This window comes from Jaculus jaculus, chromosome 18 (assembly GCF_020740685.1).
Source record: "Jaculus jaculus isolate mJacJac1 chromosome 18, mJacJac1.mat.Y.cur, whole genome shotgun sequence".
Classification (NCBI taxonomy): Eukaryota; Metazoa; Chordata; class Mammalia; order Rodentia; family Dipodidae; genus Jaculus; species Jaculus jaculus.
The window spans coordinates 31,732,243-31,753,153 of NC_059119.1; the positions used below are offsets into that span (position 1 = coordinate 31,732,243).

Here is a 20,911-nt window from a genome sequence, read left to right on the forward strand (position 1 = left end):
CCTCTTAGTCTTTCTGCTGCCATGGAAACAGACCTCCTCTTTGCCGACCCCCAGCAGCTGCTGAAGAGGCAGTTTAGGAGGCACAGGGAGCAGAGGGAGGGGAGTCACAGACCAAGTGGATAGTAAAGCCACCATGGTGGTCCAGACTGCCCCGCCTGGCCCTCCCCAGTGTACAGATCCTAATGTTGAGTTTATTTAATGGCATTCAGATAGTCACAAAATGCTGTGGAAGTAGGCGTGCCCTGACCTCAGGCCTGTCCCTGAAGCCCTTGCCTCTTGTTTTGGAAGTGTGACTCGACGTTTTTGCACATGGAGGCTGTGTGTGTCTTGGAACGACTGTACGATGGCCTTGCTTTTCATGAGTGACAAGATAGAAAATTCTCCCATTGCTAGGTTCTGGCCAACTGAGCGCTATAGCAGTGTCTAATAAACATGGTGCTGTTTCTATACTAATTATACTGGCAATCTGATTACTCAGAAATAGCTAATTATTGAGTTAGCATTAGGGACTGGGGATTTTAGCTCTGTGGTAGAACATTTGCCTAGCACATAAAAAGTCTAGGGTTCAATTCCCAGCACTGACCAAAAAAAAAAAAAAAAAAAAGAAAAGAAAAGAAAATTACTTGTGGTTTTTGTGTTCATATTGTGAATATTGTATTTTGGTTGGACTCTTGATCATTTTCTTCACTTAAAAAAATTATTTATTTCAGAGAGAGAGAGAGACTGAGAATGGGTATGCCAGGGTCTTCAGCCATTGCAAATGAATTGCAGATGCTTGTGCACCTGTGCATCTGTCTTAAATGGGTCCCGAGGAATCAAACCCGGGTCCTTTGGCTTTGCAGGCAAGCACCTTGTCTGCTAAGCCATCTCTCCAGCCCTTTTTACACTTTTTTTTTTAAGACAGGATTTTACTTTTTAGCAGCCCAGGCTGCTTGGATGTGAAATTCCCTTGCTCAGTCTTCTGAGGGCTGAGATTATAGGGCTGCACACATCCTTTCCTGATATCACACTCTAGCTTCTTTATGGTCATTTTTTATTGACCTATGAAAGTTCTTTCTGCATTAGGGATGACATTTTTGAGGGTGAATTGCAAATATTTTCCCCAATTTACTGTTCTTATTTTATGTGTTAAGACTTATGTAGAATTTTAAAGTTTAGGTAGTTAGAGTCATTATTATTAAATTTTTTTAAAAAACTTTATTTGTTAGAGAGAGAAAGAGAGGGAGGGAGAGAGGATAGATAGATAGATAGATAGATAGATAGATAGATAGATAGATAGATGGAGAGACAGACAGAGAGACAATGGGTATGCCAGGGCCTTCAGCTGCTGCAAATGAACTCCAGATGCATGTGCCACCATGTGTATCTGGCTTATATGGGTCCTGGGGAATTGGACCTGGGTCAAAAGCAAGCGCCTTAACAACTAAGCCATCTTTCCAGCCCTAAAAAAATTTTAAATTAATTTATTAGAGAGAGAGAGAGAGAGAGAGGAAGAGAGAGAGAGAGAGAGAGAGACAGAGAGGGGAGGGGGGAGAGGGAGAGAGAGAAAGAGAGAGAGAATTGTCATGCCAGGGCCTCCAGCTACTTCATACAAACTCCAGACACATGTGCCACCCTGTGCATCTTGCTTACATGGGTACTGGGGAATTGAACCTGGGTTCTTTGGTTTGTAGGCAAGTGCCTTAATCGCTAAACCATCCCTCTAGTCCAAGAGCCATTATTTTTAAAAATAGTTTTCTAAAATATTCATGTTAAGTGTGATCCTTGTGAAATTAGTTTCTGCAGGTCATAAATGGTTGCCTGACAGTGATTTCACAGGGCTAAAATTGACAGTAACATCCTCTCTGCAATTCTGGAAAAACCTCATGTGCTTTTCTTACAGGCTTTCATTTTTTTAAAAATGTTATTTTTATTTATGTATTTATTTATTTATTTATTTGAGAAAGAGAGAGAGAGAGAGAGTGCATGCCAAGGCATCTAGCCACTGCAAATGAACTCCAGATGCATGTGTCACCATGTGCATCTGGCTTACATGGGACCTTGAGAATTGGACCTGGGTCCTTAGGCTTCGCAGACAAGTGCCTTAACGGCTAAGCCATCCCTCCAGCATAGGCTTTCATTAAAAAAAAAAAAAATTATTGACAACTCCCATAATTGTAAACAATATCCCATGGTAATTTCCTCCCTCCCACTTTCCCCTTTGAAATTCCACTCTCCATCACATCCCCTCCCCCTCTCAATCAGTATCTCTTTCATTTTGATGGCATGATCTTTTCCTTCTATTATGATGATCTTTTGTAGGTAGTATAAGGCACTGTGAGGTCATGGATATCCAGGCCATTTTGTGTCTGGAAGAGCACATTGTAAGTAGTCCTACCCTTCCTTTGGCTCTTACATTCTTTCTGCCACCTCTTCAACAATGGACCCTGAGCCTTAGAAGGTGTGATAGAGACATTTCAGTGCTGAGGACTCCTCTGTCATTTCTCCTTAGAACCATGATGCCTTCTGAGTCATCCTTAGATCACTGCCATCTGAAAAGAGAAGGTTCTCTAGCCAAAAGTGAGAGTAGCATTAATATATGGGTATGAACATTAAGAGAAGTGCTTACTGGGCAGTTTGGTGAGCATAGCATATATATTTAACCAGACACCAGTAGATGTTACACTCCTAGGGATCAAGAGTACCCCTGTTGTAGGTTTTCAGTATCAGGGATATATTCCCTCCCATGGAGTGGGCCTCCAGTCAAACTAGAGGGTGGTTGGTTTCCAGTTCCCCCATAACAGATGTGCCATGATTGCACCTGTTGGCTGATTTGACCTGGCTGGCCAAATAAAAGGCTTGCAGTGTCCACTGTTGAGTATCTTCACTGGTGATTTCTCTGTCTCCCATTGAACTGTATGCAGCGTGGCTTTTTCCACCTTTCTGTCAGCTGGTCTACATGGAGGAGGTTTTTAGCTCAGCTCTAGCAGGATTTCTCTTGGGCTGACCTTGCAGCCTAAGTATGTGGAGTCTTCAGCAATAGGGTCTTACCATCTATTCCTGACGGGAAACCAAGGGCCTTGGCAATGGCCTCTAATGTTTTGGGGCATCAGGGTCCTCCCTGGACAACAACTCACTGAAAGGTAACCCATCCTTGGCACTGAAAATTTTCTAGTAATAATCTATGGCTCCTGAGTGTTCCATTGTATAAAAAGTAGGTTTCCATATGACTTAGTTACATCCTCTTAAATTTTGATTAGCCCTCCCTCCACCTTTTCTTTACTCAGTCTCTTCCTCTGACCACACTTAGGCCTTTTCACCCCCATTATTCTGTACTTCTAGTTACATATATACAATGCCATCCTATTAAGTCCCTCTTCCCTCCATTTCTATTCCCTTTATATCTCCTTTCTAGCTTATTGGCTTTTGCTACTGAGTTTTCTTCCTACTCACATAGAAGTCCAATCATTTGTAGCTGGGCTTCACATATAAGAGAGAACATGTGACGTTTGGCTTTCTGGGCCTGGGTTACCTCACTAAGTATAATCCTTTCCAGATCCATCCATTTTCCCGCAAATTTCATAAGTTCGTTGGTAACACTGAGTAGAGCTCCAATGTGTAAATAATGTCACATCTTCATCATCCATTCATCAGTTGAGGGACATCTAGGCTGGTTCCATTTACTAGCTTTTGTGAATAGAGTGGCAATAAACATGGTTGAGCAAGTATCTCTAAAGTAGTGAGACAAGTCCTTAGGATATATGTTTAGGAGTGCTATAGCTGGGTCATATGGCAGATCTATTTTTAGCTGTCTCAGGAACCTCCACACTGATTCCCACAATGGCTGGACCAGATTGCATTCCCACCAACAATGTAGAAGGGTTCCTCTTTTTCTTCATCCTTGCTAGCATTTATGTTTATTTGTTTTCTTGATGGTAGCCAATCTGACAGGAGTGAGATGGAATCTCAATGTATTTTATCTGCATTTCCCTGATGACTAGGGATGTAGAACTTTTTTTTAGATGTATATATGCCATCTGTATTGCTTTTTTTGAGAACTCTATTTAGTCCCATAGCCCCCCCTTTTTTAAAAAATTGGGTTGTTTGGTTTCTTATTATTTAATTTTTTGAGTTCTTGGTATATCCTAAATATTAATTCTCTATCAGATGTATAGCTGGCAAAGATTTTCTCCCATTCTGTAGGTTGCCTTTTTGCTCTATTCACAGTGTCCTTTGCTGTACAAAAGCTTTGTACTTTCATGAGGTCCCAATGGTTAATCTGTGGTTTTATTGCCTGAGCAACTGGAGTTATAGTCAGAAAGTCTTTGCCAATATCAATATGTTGTAGGGTTTCCCTACTTTTTCCTCTAGCAGTTTCAGAGTTTCAGGTCTCATATTAAGGGTCTTTGATTCATTTGGACTTAATTCTTGTACATGGAGAGAGATAAGGATCTATTTTCATCCTTTTACAGATACATATCCAGTTTTCCCAGCATCATTTGCTGAAGAGGCTATCTTTTCTCCAATGAGTATTTTTGGCATTTTTGTTGAAGATCAGGTAGCTATAACTATCCGGAAAAAGTCCCCTTATTATTATTATTTTTTTATCAATCCTAATGGTGTTCAAACATTCTAATAGTCCAAGATCTTTTAACTGAACCATAATACCAAAAAAATACTTCCCACAACCCAAAATGGCACAGAATAAACATTCACACTGCAAAACATGGCATTGGGCATAGCAAAGAAATATTCAACCAACACAATATTTAAAACAAAGAAAACATCAAACTCTGAAGTTCCAAGTCCAAGAACTCTAGTCTGTGACAAGTCTTCAAGCCCAATAATTCTCTCTCTCTCTATTTTATTTTATTTTATTTTATATTTTATTTTATTTTATTTTATTTATTTTTGAGGTAGGGTCTCACTCCACCCCAGGCTGACCTAGAATTCACTATGGAGTCTCAGGATGGCCTCAAACTCATGGTGATCCTCCTCCTACCTCTGCCTCCCGAGTGCTGGGATTAAAAGCATCTGCCACCATGCCCGGCAAGCCCGATAATTCTAACCAGTAACAAGTCTCTGGAGTTCCAATTCCATCCCTCCAGTTAGGCTACTCAAAGTCCTGGAAAACTTCACTGGGGCCAGCACGTTTCCTTAGCAGCCATCGCATGGTCCTGGCATCTCCTCTGGGTCTCTACTGCAACCCACAATTCATCCTCATGGCTCCATGGGGTCTCCATGCAGGCATTGAGCAAACCTGCATCCATTGCCCATTGACATTTCCAAAACACAAGACCATGTTGCAAATTCAATGACCCTCTCTTTCCTGCATTTCTTATACTCTGTAATATCAGGTGGGGTGTCAAGTTGTTAATCCAGGGGGTAATAAAGCAGACTTTGAAGAACAGGACACTCCTTCAGCATTCTGGCCCCTTCAAAAGACTGCATTCTTTCCATTGTCCAAATGCAGATCAGCTGGCCTAGTCTCAATGGTTGTAATCTCTCAATTGCATCTGAACAGCAGCAGTTTTGGCCTAAAGATTTCTTTTTCTTTTGTGTGTGTGTGTGTTTGCTTTTCAAGGTAGGGTTTCACTGTAGCCCATGCTGACCTGGGATCCACTATGTAGTCTCAGGGTGGCCTTGAACTCACAGCAATCTTCCTACCTCTGTCTCCTGAGTGTTGGGATTAAAGTTGTGCACCACCACGCCCAGTTCTAAAGATTTCTTTCTGTGCCATATCCCTCTGCTCATACCAGTCCATTTCTACACAATGCAACCTTGCATAAATTCTCAGGACACAGACATAGCAGCAAGCCTGTCACACAAACTGCTTCTATCCCAGTCCAGGCAAAGCTCTTCCTCACCCTCATAAACCAAACCTCACAGTCCATAGTTCTTACTGCATTAAGGTCTTTAAATTCTGACCAAAACAGTCCATAAAGCTGTACTTACAGCACTGCATGGCATCTCTTAGGCCAAGGTTTCAAATCCTTCCACATTCCTCTTAAAAATCATCTCCAAAAGGCCAAAGCCACACAGTCAGGTGTCTAGCAACAACCCGACTCCTGTGGTTCCAACTGTACCGTGTGTCTGGTACTAACATTACTGTTGCAGTCAGGTTTGCATTGTTGGCAGAAATCACCCAACCAAGAGCAGCTTTTGGGAGAAAAGGGTTTATTTTAGCTTAGAGATTCGAGGGAAAGCTCCATCATGGCAGGGGGAAATTACGGCATGAGCAGAGGCTGGACATAACTTCTTGGCCAATTTTAGGTGGACAACAGGAACAGAAAAGTGTGCCAAACACTGACAAGGGGACACTGGCTATAATACCCATAAGCCTGCCCCCAACGGTACACTGCCTCCAGAAGGCGTTAATTTCCAAATTGCCATCAGCTGGGGACCTAGCATTCAAACATGTAAGTTTAGGGAAGACACATGAATCAAGTCACCACACCCTCTCAACCAGTCTCTCTTTTATTTTGATGTCATCATCTTTTCCTCCTATTATGAGGGTCCTGTGTAGGTACTGTCAGGCACTGTGAGATCATGGATATCCAGGCCATTTTTTTTCTGGAAGGTTGTATTGTAAGGAGTCCTACCCTTCCTTTGGCTCATATATCCTTTCTGCCACCTCTTCCGCAATGGATCCTGACCCTTGGAAGGTGTGATAGAGATATTTCAGTGCTGAGCACTCCTCTGTCATTTCCTTTGTCACTTCTCAGCACTATGGTACCTTTTGAGTCATCCCAGAGGTTACTGCCATCTGAAAAGAGAAGCTTCTCTAAAAGTGAGAGTAGTGTTAATATAGGGGTATGAACATTAAGAGAGCAGTTTTTAAAACTTTATATTTATTTATTTATTTGAAAGAGAGAGAGAGACAGACAGACAGAAGCAGAGAGAGAGAGAGAGAGAGAGAGAGACAGAGACAGAGACAGAGACAGAGAGAATGGGTGTGCCAGGGCCTCCAGCCACTGAAAATGAACTCCAGACACATACGCCACCTTGTATATCTGGCTTACATGGGTCCTGGGGAATTGGACCTGGGTCCTTTGACTTTGCAGGCAAATACTTTAACCGCTAAGCCATCCCTCCAGCCCTAATTGCTGCTTTTTGAGACACTTCCATATTGATTCCCATAGTGACTACACCAGTTTTCATGCCTTCCAACTGTGAATAAAGGTCCCTTTTTACCTACACCCTTGCCAGCATTATTTGTTGTTTTCTTCTTTTAAGAATTTATTTTATTTATTAGTGGGGAGCTGGGGGGGGGATGAGAGAGAGAGAGAGCAAGCTTGCCAGGGCCTCTAGCCACTGCAAACTAACTCCAGACACATGCATTACCTTGTGTATCTGTCTTTATGTGGGTACTTAGAAATCAAACTTAGGTCCTTTGGCTTTGCAGGCAAATGCCTTAACCACTAAGCCATCTCTCCAGCATGGCATTTGTTTTCTTGATGCTAGCTATTCTTACCAGAGTGAGATGAAATCTCAAAATATTTATTTATTTATTTATTTTGTTTTTTTGAGGTAAGGTTTCACTGTAGCTCAGGCTGACCTAGAATTCACTATGTAGTCTCACGGTGGCCTCAAACTCACGGCGATCCTCCTACCTCTGCCTCCTGAGTGCTGGGATTAAAGGCGTGTGCTACCATGCCTGGTTTTCAAAGTATTTTAATTTGACTTTTCTTCATGGCTAAGGATGTTGAATATTGTTAAAAATATTTATTAACCATTTGTGTTTTTTCTTTTGAGAGCTCTCTGTCCTGTTTCATAGTCCACATTTTGATTGGGTTGTTTTCTTGATGTTTATTTTAATCTTTTCATTTTATTTATTAGAGAGAGCAGATAGAGAGAAAGAATGGGCACATCAGGGCCTCCAGCCATTGCAAACAAACTCCAGACACATGTGCCACCTTGTGCATCTGGCTTATATGGGACCTGGAGAATCTAACCTGGGTCCTTAGGCTTCGCAGGCAAGTGACTTATCTGCTAAGCCATCTCTCTAGCCCAGTATTTCATTTTTTGAGCTCTTTGTATATTTCAGTTATCAATCCTCTGTCAGATGTGTAGCTAGCAAAGATTTCTGCAATTCTGTAGGTTGCCTCTTGATTTGGTTATAGCTTCCTTTGTTGTAAATAGCTTTTTGGTTTCATGAGGTCCTATTTGCTGACTGTTTGCCTTATTTCCTGGTCAACCAGCGCCCTATTCAGAAGGTCCTTCTCTATATCTTGGAGGTCATGAATACCATGGCTGTTTTGTGGCTGGAAGACAGTACTGCAAAGCATTCCTCCCCTTCCTTTGGCCCTTACATTCTTTCCTCATGGTCCCTGAGCTTTGTAGAGATGTCTCAGTGCTGAACTTTTTTTTTTTTTCTTTCTTTCTCAGCACTTTGGTGAGTTTTGTGTCTCCCCAGTGGTCACTGCCCTCTGAAAAGAGAAGTTTCTTTAACCAAAAGTGAGAATATCATTAATATATGGTCATAAACATAAGTATTTAGAGGGCAGTTTGATGGGTGTAATATTTCCATGTAGCCAGATAACAGTAGTATTTACCTTCCTAGGAAAACCAATTTCATTTTTAAAAAAATATGTTATTATTTGACAGAGAAAGAGGGAGACACAGAGAGAGGGAATGGGTGCACCAGGGCCTTCAGCCACTGCAAAAGAACTCCAGACGCATGTGCCCCCTTGTGCATCTGGCTAATGTGGGTCCTGGGGATTCGAACCTGGGTCCTTTGGTTTTGCAGGCAAATGCCTTAACTGCTAAGCCATGTCTCCAGCCCAAAGCCAATTTCTTTAGGATGGTGAGGACTATGGAAAGATTGGTGAATTCCATGAGCTTGAGCCTACAGCCACACTCCTTCGGCCACAAAGTGGGTGAGTTCCTTGAACAGAAGCAATTCTGTGTCAAATATCATGATGGTGGGTAAGTCCTTCTACAAGCCCAAGGATGATCGTTTGGGCAGAAGCATAACATACAGGGAAGGTGAATCCATACCTAGAATAAGTATCATTTCCACCAATTTCTGTGATGGAAGTGGTGCAACGTCGTCAACCTGCCACCCGGTCACTGGCCAGTCACCCCAAGGAATGATGCCACATCAGGGACTGGGCTGGTCTCTTCTGCTGTCAGATCTGGCATTGCGCAGCAGATAAAACTAGTCAGTCTTGGTGAATGGGCGTCCATTTTGCTGAGCCCATTTGTTTTTGGATGTAGTCACTGTTCTCATTGCTGTGACAAAATACCTGTCAAAAGCAATCAACACACTTTATTTATTTATTTACTTATTTGGGAGAGCAAGAGAGAGAGAGAGATAGAGAGAGAGAGAGAGAGAGAGAGAGAGCAAGAGAGCACACCAGGGCCTCCAGCCACTGCAAATGAACTCCAGGCTTACACGGGTCCTGGGGAATTGAACCTGGATCCTTTGGCTTTGCAGGCAAACACCTTAACTGTTAAGCCATCTCTCCAGCCACTTTTTAAAAATAGATTTTATTTATTTATTTGAGAGAGAGAGAGAGGGAGAGGGAGAGAGAGGGAAAGAGAATGGGCACGCCAGGGCCTTCAGCCACTGCAAATGAACTCCAGATGCATGCGCCCCCTTGTGCATCTGGCTAACGTGGGTCCTGGGGAATCAAACCTGGGTCCTTTGGCTTTGCAGGCAAATACCTTAACCCCTAAGCCAACCCTCCAGCCCTCCAGCCACTTTGAAAAAAATTTTTTATTTATTTTTGTGTCTCTGTGTGAAAGAGACAGAGTGAGAGAGGAGAGAGAGAGAAAGAGAGAGAGAGAGAGAGAGAGAGAGACAGAGAGACAGAGAGACAGAGGGAGGGAAGGAGGGAGGGAGAGAATGGGCACACCAGGGCCTCTAGCCACTACAAAAGAACTCCAGACGCACGCTGCCACCTTGTGAATCTGGCTTCCATGGAACCTGGAGAATCAAACCTGGGTCCTTAGGCTTCGCAGGCAAACGCCTTAACCACTAATCCATCTTTCCAGCCCACCACACAGTTTTGATACTCACCGAAAAGGGTCCTTTGCAGAGGAGGATTTCAGTACTCATGTGGATAGGATGGCCCATTCTGTGGATAATAGTCTTTTCCCCCAGCTAGCCCAGCCCAAGGGGGAAGGCAGGCAGCAGGATCATAAGGTAGCTGGCCACAGTGCATTTGCAAACAGGAAGTTGAGAGAAAGAATACTGGTGCTCAGCCTGATCGCTCCTTTATTCAGTGTGGGTCCCAGCACCATGGGATGGTGCCACCCACATTCAGGCTACATCTTCCCTACTCAGCTCCACCTGTCGGGAAATACTTTATAGCTACACCCAGAAGTGTGTTTCCATGGTGATTCTAAACCCCATCAAATTGACAAGATTAACTGTCACACTTTGCATGACTTCCATCCCCACCGCTTTGTTCATGGGCCCATTGTGCACCGGCAGACATGCCTGGGAACGAGGTTGACTATTATTCACAGAATGAGTCATGCCGCCACTTGATTATTGAAGTACTCCTACGCCACTGACACCTTAATGCCATTGGATCTGCTGGATCATGTGGCTCAAGTGGTGGAGCAGCCTGCACAGCAGTCTGGACCTGTTGAGCCTTCTCCTGTTGTGGACCCCACAGAAAGCCAGCAGCTTTCCAAGTTTTTTTGGCATATAAATGATGGGAGGAGCAAGGAATGTGCTGCCTCCAAAATCCAAATAGGCCCACAAGGTGTGGTGCTTCTTCTTTTCTTTATTCAAGATTGAGAGAGAGAGAATGGCTGCGCCCAGGGCCTCTAGCCATTGCAACTGAACTCCAAATGCACGTGCCACCCTGTGCATCTGGCTTTATGTGGATACTGGGGAACTGAACCTGGGTCCTTTAACTTTGCAGGCAAGTGCCTTAACTGTCAAGCCGTATCTCCAGCCTGACTCCTAGAAATTTTTACTGAGGTAGAAGGCCCTTGAATGTTGGTTGGATGTACTTCCTGACCCCTCATGTGCAACTGATTTCTCAGGAAGTCTAGAGTGGTTGTTGCCTCCTGATCAGTGGATCCAATAAGCATAAGGTCTTCAGTGTAATGGACCCCCAACATGATGCCTTGTGGAAGAGCGGGCAGTCAAATCCCTATGAACTGAGTCGTGACACAGGATTGGAGTTAACATACCTTGAGGTAAAACCGTAAAGGTGTATTGTTGGTCTTGCCATCTGAAAGCAACTTGTTTCTGATGGGCCTTTATGGATAGGCAAGGAGAAAAACAAGCATTTGTAGGCTAAGTGGCTATGTATCAGGGACCAAGAAATATGTTAATTGGGCTGGAGAGATGGCTTAGCGGTTAAGGCGCCTGCTTGCCTGCGAAGCCTAAGGACGTATGTTCGACCCTCCAGATCTCACATAAGCCAGACGCAGAAGGTGACTCAAGGGCACAAAGGTTGCCCATGTGTACAAGGTGGCGCACACGTCTGGAGCTCGATTGCAGTGGCTGAGGCCTCTTTGCCACTTATTCCCCACCTCACGCTCACTCACGCATAAAAAAAAAAGTGCCAGACTGTTGGGCCTGCCTCAAAAAACAATAAAAAATAAAAAAGATGTGTTAATCTTCGCAAGCAAGGAAATCACATGTGGTATGTCACCTGCAGTTGAGGTCACCACTTGATAAAGTTTACGATAACTGTACTGTCATTCTCTAAGAGCCATCCATACACTGCACGGGCCAGTTAGGAGAGTATAAGGGACATGTGGCGGGAACCACCACTCCTGCGTCGTTCAAGTCCTTGTGGTGGCACTAATCTCTTCAGTCCCTCCCAAAGATGGGTACTGGTTTTAGATCACTTTTTCCCTACTAGAGGCAGCCCTAATGGCTTCCATAATAACCCATACTCCACAGATTAGGAAACCAATGAGGGGATAATCCAATTATGTATTTTGGGGCTGGTGAGATAACTACAGGATGAGGACCCATTGGACCTATTGGACTCACCGTGATGGGACTTGGGCTGAAACTCCACTGGTCACCTGCATAAATCCTACTCTGACTGCAAAGCTACAGTGTTGTTCGGGATCTTCCGGAATCAACCTCAGCTCAGGTCTGCTTATTGCCTTTCCCCCAGGGTACAGTGACTTCAGTAAAAGGCTGTGGGTCCCTTCGGGCGAGGAAGGGAGAGAGATCAACAGTAAAACTTTCCGGTCGTGCCACGGAATCTTGCCTCCAGTGATCCTGACTTCCCCTTTCTTCAAGGGGTTCTGAGTTTGTACAATGTCTCATAGACCATTCAGGATTAATTCCCTCATGCAAGCAGGGAGAGGACAGTACGTCAGGAGCTGGGGGTGGGGATGCAGCTGCTACTGAGGGTGGAGCATACCTGCTCAGGCGAAATAAGCCCACCAGGGTCTGAGAGTTCAGTGTTCTCATCACTATCCTCCCCCACATCCTCATCCCAAATTACAGGATCCTACTCCTTTCCAGTCGGTGCCCTCATTTTAATTGTAGGCCTTCTAGGCTGACTTAAACTTGCCCTGTAAGTTATCCAGTCATATGATGAGGGCTTGTTTTTTTTTTTTTTTTTTCGAGGTAGGGTTTCTTCTAGCCCAGGCTGACCTGGAATTCACTATTTAGTCTCAGGGTGGCTTTGAACTCACAGTGATCCTCCTCCCTCTGCCTCCAGAGTGCTGGGATTAAAGGTGTGTGCCACCACGCCCGGCTCTTGTGTTAGGTTTTTGAGCAACTTTGGCTTCAAGAGAGACTTCTTTTCGGACACACTTAGGACCGTTTGGATCGTTTATGTACTTCTAGAGCTGGTAAAATGTGCCTCTGAACTCATTCTTTTTCTTTGTGACTTTATCCAGAGATGCTGGGAAACAAGCAGCCAACATAAAATATTCTTTACCTTTCCAGAAATGGTCAAAAGTGTTACATGCAGTCACTAAATTCCTTGCTTCTCACATGTGGTGAATCGGGAGTGCAGGTGTATTAACCTTGCCTAGTTTATTTAATGGTTCACACCATGGGTTATCAGGATCTGCATACTATTAGGAGAGTCGTAAGTGTTTTTTCGAGGTAGGGTCTTACTCTGGTCCAGGCTGGCCTGGAATTCACTATGTACTCTCAGGGTGGCCTCAAATTCATGGTGGTCCTCCTACCTCTCCTGAGTGCTGGAATTGAAGGCGCGCGTCACCACGCCCGTCTCCTATTAGATTCTTTACCAATTTTGAATGTCCAGATAGAGAGCTGGGCCTAGATGCTACCAAACCTGTTGGAGAAATTCATCCTTATAATTATTTCCCCTGTAAAATCATCACCCTCCTTCTGGTACCAATATCCGTATTAAGGCAGGGTTCTATAGTGGATCAGAACCAACAGTGTACACATGTTACTGAAGGGGGCTTCTTAGATTGCTTACAGGACAGGGGATGACTGTCTCGCCTGGAGAAGTAACGAACGCAGCAGCTGCTCAGCTCACGAAGCTGGACACCCCAGCAGTCCCATTCCAGCACTGAAGACTCGGAGGATGCCTAGAAAGTTGCTGGTCTTCAGTCCATACTGGCAAGCCAGAGAGGCTGGAGGGTGCTCAGCAGAGGAGGACACAGCCATGATAGGAACACTTGACATTTGCTTAGGAAGAGGTTTAGGCAGCTGCTTCCTTTGGGCCTCCGTCTAGCCAGACCACATGTTGGAAAGTGTCAGTCACGTGGAGAGTGAGTCTTTCCCTCTCAGTTAATCTTCTGTGGAAACGCTCTCACAGGTATGGCCAAAGCTGTGTCTCCACGGTTCATTCTAAATCCTGCCAGATGGACCAGACCAACCCTCCTATATTGGAAATGAACACTTGGGGACTCATCCCTTTCTCTCTCTCTCTCTCTTTTCAAGGTAGGGTCTCGCTCTAGCTCAGGCTGACCTGGAATTCACTATGTAGTCCCAGGGTGTCCTCAAACTCATGGCGATCCTCCTACCTCTGCCTCCCGAGTGCTGGAATTAAAGGTGTGCACCACCACGCCCGGCTATCCCTTTCTTTTTCAATAAGTTTGAGGGTTTTTTTTTTTTTTTTTCAGAATAAAAGTTAAATTTAGAACCTGGGCAGGGGGGAGTGCTCAGTCCATGTGGCTGGATGTCTCAGCAATCCCAATCTGGTGCTGAAGGCCTGGAGGATTCCTGGAGAGCCGCTGGTCTGCCTTCGGTCCACACTGGCAGGCTGATGAAACTGGGCTCCGATGTCTATGGCGGGTGGCAGCCCAGAGAGGAGGCATGCAGCAGCAGGTAGCTCTGGGAGCCAGGCAGAGGGCACCGTGTTCTCTGGGAGCTGCTGTATGTATAGTCCACCGCCAGGGGCGCTACCCACCCACTCTGTGGGAAGGTCATCCTAGTGCACTTGATTCCTGATCCGACCAAGCCGACAATGGAATTTAACTGTCACAGCATGGCGCTCCCGGCCAGGTCCAAGGACCTTCCAAGGACCGACGACTGGCAGTCGGGGAATACCTCAGGTCCCTGTTCCTGTCATGTGACACCGTGAGCTCATGAGGGCATAGCAGTTTTCTGAACACATTCGTGAATTTGATCAGACTCCTTATATAGCTGGCATTCAGAAGTTTGGCAGAAATCTATGCGTTTCAGGGGCTGATCTCTTTCCTTGGCATCCTGTCCCTGTCCTGGGCCACACAACACAAAATTGAAAGGAAGAAGATGGTACTTGGTGGACACTTCTTTAAATGGTCATTTGGTAAACTCTGGCTGACTCAAGTAAGGAGGATGAGGAATTGGGGATGAGAAGGGGACCATCCTTTATGGGACTTCCGTCCCACTAGCTCTACAGAAGCACAAAGTAGGCTCAGAAAGGCTGAGGAACCACACAAAAGTCACAGCCATCGGGATATAGGGACTCAGACCCAGTTGGCTATAGTCGCCAGGTCCTCCCAGCAGGAAAAATCCACAAGTTGCTCAGGTAACCCGGCCCCTCCAGAAACAGAGGGAGACATTTCAAGTCAAACAATAAGGGCTCACCTCTGCCATGGGATTTGTTGTAACGGTGGCAGGTTTGTGTACTTTGGAACAGAGTGGAAGAACGCAGCCTCTGGTGCTCCTCAAACCTCCTTTGTGGGCAGGCCTTGGAGGTCCGTCCCCCACCCCCACCCCGTTATCCTGAGTCCGGTCACTCTTAGCTCCTCTAGTGGGCTCCTCTCCACCATTCACAGCTTCCCACCTTACCCTCTGCCCTACCTCCTGGGCCTTTGCTTTCCCACTGACTGAAGGACACAGGTGATCATGACCTCCACGCCCCACCGGTAGGGGGCAGCGGCTCTGCCCTGTCTGGGCCCCCCTGCAGTGAATACCCACCCATCCCGTCCCACTCCTTAGAAGCAAAGGAGCCCGTTTGCATGCTCTTCTGCTCCTGGCTTGAGCTTGGCAGCCCTCGGTGCCTTGAACCATCAGCCTGGACTCTTCTGCCAATTCACGTACCCAGGCTTGAGTTGAAGGCCAGGCCTGGAGCAGCCTCTGGTCCTGCCCAGCCTGCCTTGCGTGCTCTGTTTCATCCACTCAGACCTGTCACCATCCCCCGCTCCTGAAGCCAAGCCCCAACCTCCTCCCCTCCCCCACGGGGAACTCAATGACACAAAGCCAAGGTGACCTTTGTGGCCTCTTCCTGAGCCAGAAGAAGAAGGGAAAGGCAGGGGCAGTTCCTCCTCTCTAACCCTTCCTCTTCCCTCAGTCCATCCCTACCTGAGGTCCTGGGACCCTCAGGGACCACCCCCCTGCCCACAGGCTGGCAGTCTATCCAACTTCTCCAGAGTGGTGGGTAAGGCTGGAGGATCACGGGGCCCACGGAGGACAGCCCAGATTCATCTGCGCCGAGCCACGTGTGGGGCGAGTCTCCTCAAAGGAGCCACCTGATTCCAGACCATAGGGAGCAGGGACTGGGTGAGGGTGGACGATATTCACATCATGATGCCAGCCCACGACAACCCTGGGATCCTATGCTGTTCCGTGTCCACCTTGCTGACTTGGAAACTGAGGCCAAAGGCTTTTGAGGAAATCCCCACTGGCTGAAGCCTGTGCTGTGGACAGCAAAGGGGGGTGTTGAGTAGAGCCTCCGTTAGGAGACTTGGTGGCTTGGATCCCTGGAATCCCACCCAGAGGGGTCCACCCATAGGAAGGCCATCGAGGTTAGCAGAAGCCTAAGCTGGTCACTCCACAGAGCTGTCCCCCTGTGTGCCAGACGTGAGCTGGGACTGATAAAGGCCCGGGGAGTGAGTGGCGGCAGTCCAGCAAGTCAGTAGGGCTCCACAGACCAGTCCACTGGTTGGTCACCTTGCCAGGGCCAGCGTGTTCCAATCCTCTTGTCACTCTCGAGTCCCTTTCTCTGCTCAATGACAGGGACTTCACCAGCATTACATGGGAAGGGCCTGGGCTCGTAGGCCCCCGTCCTCCCCTCCCCCGGGTCCCAAGCAGGCCTGGCTCTTGAGTTTGCCCACAGTACCTCATCAGAGCGAGTTTTCAGGCTGCCCTTGCTTTGTGGGGAGAGGTGGTCCAATGAGTCCCTCTTCCCATGGCCCACTAGGGGGAGGGGTCCGCACTCTGAGCTGTGAGCTCTCAGCTTCCGTGTGGCATCCCCAGGCTCAGTTGTCCCTGATTTGCAAAGAGGACAGTCAGACCGGGGCTGCCTCAGTGGCTCTCCCTAGGGCACAGGAGGCTCAGTGCATGCTGCCAGACACAGGAGGTGATCCTGACACCCCAGGGCACTCCTCATGTGAGGCCCGAGTCCTCAGCACTCCAGTCAGAGACACATGAGGTGTCCTGCTCAGGGACCCTCTGGAGGGAGCTTTGTCCCCTGTCCGTGTCTTTCTTGGCTGCCTGCTCCTCCAGCCCAGGCCTGCGCTTCTCCCTGCTCCTCTGGCAAATACGGTGACTCTGTCTCCCTTTCATGTATCTCAGGCCAGAGGACCATCTGTCCACAGTACCCCTTCCCCCCAGCGGAGCACTTAGGAGGCACAAAAGGTCCAGTCCAGCTACGTCACCCCCTGCGTCATGCCAGGACTGCTGCATCGGTCTTAGGGGCAGCCTTGGTCAACTGGGGTGAATTCTAGGACAAAGCCAGCTGGGGCATGGCTGGAGGTGTTAGTCTGTCAACCCTCCAACTACTTGGGGCAATGCTCCCTGGACTCAGGGCATTACGGAATCTCCCAGCTGGGCTCAAGTCAGGTGCTACGTTCAGGGATTGGTGACCCCCAGGCCACCCAAGCAAATCTGGACAATCAACGCACACCAGACCAACAGTTTAGCAGGGCCACAATGGTTGGCACATGGAGACCACTCCGAGTGCTGTTGGGGCTTCCTCCTTCCTGCACAGTGTTTCCTGGGAAGGAGACAGTCTCCTGTCATCCTGTGGCATATCTGATGGAGGTGGAGGGAGAGGAGATGGCCGCGCTAATTCATATGCGCCCCAGCTTCCGGCGTTGCCTGGTAACCAGAGAAGGCAGGAGAGAGTCAGACAGGAGCCCAGACCACGTGTGTGTCACCTTCTCCGCATGGTGGGCACAGTGCTGTCGGTGTGGACAGAGTCCGGCTGTCCCTCCAGAGCATCTTCTCAGAGGAGGCAATGTGCCTGGACCCTCAGGAACGGTCGCATCTCCCCCAGCTGTCATTCCTGGTCAGAAGCTGAGCCCTTTTCCATCTGCTGCAGCAGACTCAGGGCTGGGCTTATTTATTTATTTATTTACTATTATTATTATTATTATTTTATTTGACAGAGAGAGAATTGGTGTGCAGGGCTTCAGCCACTGAAATTGAAGTCCAGACGCTTGCACTACCTCATGGGCATGTGCGACCTTGCGCTTGCCTCACCTTTGTGTGTCTGGCTTATGTGGGACCTGGAGAGTCAAACGTGAATCTTTAGGATTCGCAGGCAAGCACCTTAACCACTAGGTCACCTCTCCAGCCATCAGGGTCAGTTTTGCTTCTGGACCTGAGTCCTTCCTTGGACAGACCCCTTCCACATCTCTAGCCTCACTTTGTGCTTCTGTAAAGTGGGCCAGTAGCGCTTCCTCACAAGGTTTACTGCAAAGTACAACTGAATCAGTCACAAAGGTTTCTTTCTTTTTTTTTTTTTCCCCCAAGATAGGGTTTCACTCTAGCCCAGGCTGGCCTGGAATTCACTATGGAGTCTCAGGGTGGCCTCGAACTCTCTGTGATCCTCTTACCTCTACCACCCGAGTGCTGGGATTAAAGGTGTGCGCCACCACTCCCGGTCACAAAGTTTTGATCTAGAGGCTGTTCAGTCCCAAGAAAGCACTCAGCACCCATGGGGTCAGGGCTGGGGGGCTGTCAGATGCAGGAAGCCCCATGGAGTTTTTGCCCCCTGTTCTGAGCTTGCAGGCAAAAGGAAGATGCGGTGATTGTCCCCAGCCTTTCCACCAAGGCACAGCTCTGAGGCTCAACCAGGACTGGGCTCTGACCTCCCATCTCCACCTGTTTGGCTGTCGGGGACATCCCTGGATGGGGCCCCAGGTGCAGGGAGACAGCTGTGCCAGGGTAGTGGCAGTGAGTGAAGCAGGAAGGAGTGGTATCGGGCGGGCTGGTGTGAGGGGACCGAGATCACTGGACCCTGGGAGGGGCAGTGCAAGGCAGTGGCTTTGTGGGGGCTTCCCAGATCCCCAGTTCTTCCTCCAGGCTTTCCTCCTCCAGCCAAGCCCCGAACTAGCCTACTGGGGGGGCTGGATGGCGTGGGGCTAGACTGCCAAGCAGTGGTCAGGCGGTGGCTCTGGTAGTTTGATACAAGCATCCCCCATAAACTTAAATGTTCTGAATACTAGTCTCCCCAGCTGATGGCAATTGGAAATTGAAGCCCCCCGGAGGTGGTGTATTGTTGGGGGCGGGCTTATGGGTGTTATTGCCAGTTTCCCCTTGCCAGTGTTTGGCACACTCTCCTGTTGCTGTGGCCCACCTTATGTTGGCCAGGGGGTGATGCCCACCCTCTGCTCATGTCATTGTTTCCCTTGCCATTGTGGGGCTTCCCCCTCGAGCCCGTAAGCCAAAATAAACCTGTTTTGCCCACAAGCAGCTCCTGGTCAGGTGATTTCTGCCAGCGAACCTGACTGTGACAGCGGCCCGTGGGACTTGCTAGGAGGGGCTGAAAACCTCTGACGCTGCTCTGTTTCTTTCGAGATGTCTGGAGGTTCTACTTCTTGGCCAGCAGTAAAGTCCCTGGCTCTTCCAGCAGCAATGTGCTGGGGAGCTGCTAACTGGACAGAGAGGTCCCCAGTTACTGCTGGGGTAATGCTCTCAGGCCCTTCTCCCCTCAGCAAACACAGCTTTGTTCAGTGATGTCACCAGAATGACTCACTTTGGCCTGCAAAACCTCCCCACCTTCTGTAGCAGGGGCATAGGAGCCCCGGAGTTATGGTGTGTGTGTGTGTGTGTGTGTGTGTGTGTGTGTTGGGGGGGTGTCAGTAGATTTTTTTTTTGCTGTGGTAAGTGTAGATAGGTGAATTGAATAGGTGGGAAAGAGCATGTGTGGGAGCCATCAGGTAGAGAGGGCAGGAAGGTGGGCAGGAAGAGCCCCTTGGGAGGGTCTGGGCCAGGCTGATAGCTTGGAGGACAAGTGCCTGTTACTGGGGGACAGCTTCATTTCTCTGCTGTGCCCAGCTCCAGGGAAGCATGACAAAGCCAGCAAATGCAAAGGGGGCAGCAGCTGGCAGGCACCAGCATTGGGTGGGTGGGGGCCGTGGTACTTGCATGGCTCCTTCTGGATTGGCCCACAGCGGTCACAGGTGCCCGAGAGAACCCTGTGCCCTGTGTCCTTTGCAGTAACCCCACCTCGGGAGACTTTACTCAGACTGGTCTTGTGCAGGTAAGTTGCTCCCTGGGACAGCCGGGATGGCAGGAAGCACAGGACTGGGGCAGGCTGGTTGGAGCGGCTTTTCTAGAGAGAACTTTCACACGGGGAACACGGGCCATACTAAGCCCACGGGGGGGGGGCTTGCTCCCAGATGCTGGCAGTCGGGGGGGGGGGGCAGCTCTGTATCTCAGGGCAGTGTGTGGGTAAGCAGCCACATGGAGCCTGTGAGTGTCCTGTGGAGGTACTCAGCTGCCCACGCGACTGGCGGTCCTGAGTGCCCTCCTCTCCTCTATCCCTGCTAAAGCCGCTGAGCTTGGTCAGGTGACGAGAGAACGACTTTGCAGGAAGAAAGCGCTGTGGCCGCTAGCTGCCCAGGCAGCCCTGGCGCCTTCCCTGGACACTGGAGCTGGCAGGGAGCCACAGAGGGAGCGTGGAATTCAGTGGCTGGGTGAGGCCACCGGGAAGCAATTTGGTTTGGCAGCCGTGGTACTTTGAATGTTCGTCCCCTGTGGTGGTTTGATTCAGGTGTTCCCCCATAAACTTAGGGGTTCTGAATGCTAGGTGCCCAGCTGATGGACATTTGGGAATTAACACCTCCTGGAGGCAGTGCATTGTTGGGGGCACCCTTATGGGATTATAGCCAGTTTCCCCTTGCCAGTGTTTGGCACACTCTCCTGTTGCTATTGTCCGCCTTATATTGTCCAGGGGGTGATGTCCACCCTCTGCTCATGCCATCATTTTCCCTGCCATCGTGGAGCTTCCCCTCGAACCTGTAAGCCAAAATAAACATTTTTTTCCCCACAAGCTGCTCTTGGTTGGGCAATTTCTACCAGCAATGTAAACCTGACTGCAGCAGCGTCCCCCATAGACTCAGGGGTTTCAGTAACCTTGTAACCTGGGTCTCCAGCTGCCTGGCTGGACAAGGTGTCACTGGGCGGGGGGGTATGGATGGATCCTGGGGTCCAGCCCTAAGGTGTGCTGGGGGCAGGTCTGATTTTCCAGCTCAAAGGTGTGCAGAGCAGTCTGAGTTCTGGTGGAGTCCGTGCTGCTTGCCGCCCGTTTGTGCTTGCTGCTTTTGGTGCGTGCTGGCTGGTGATGGCTTCTCTCTGCTTGGA

At 48.3% G+C, this 20,911-nt stretch overlaps 1 protein-coding gene across 2 annotated transcripts in view; it reads left to right on the forward strand.

Moving 5' to 3' along the window:
* The window catches only part of Rasgef1a (RasGEF domain family member 1A), a 103,226-nt gene that overhangs the window by 11,417 nt on the left and 70,898 nt on the right, over positions 1-20,911 (forward strand). The window lies entirely within an intron of this gene.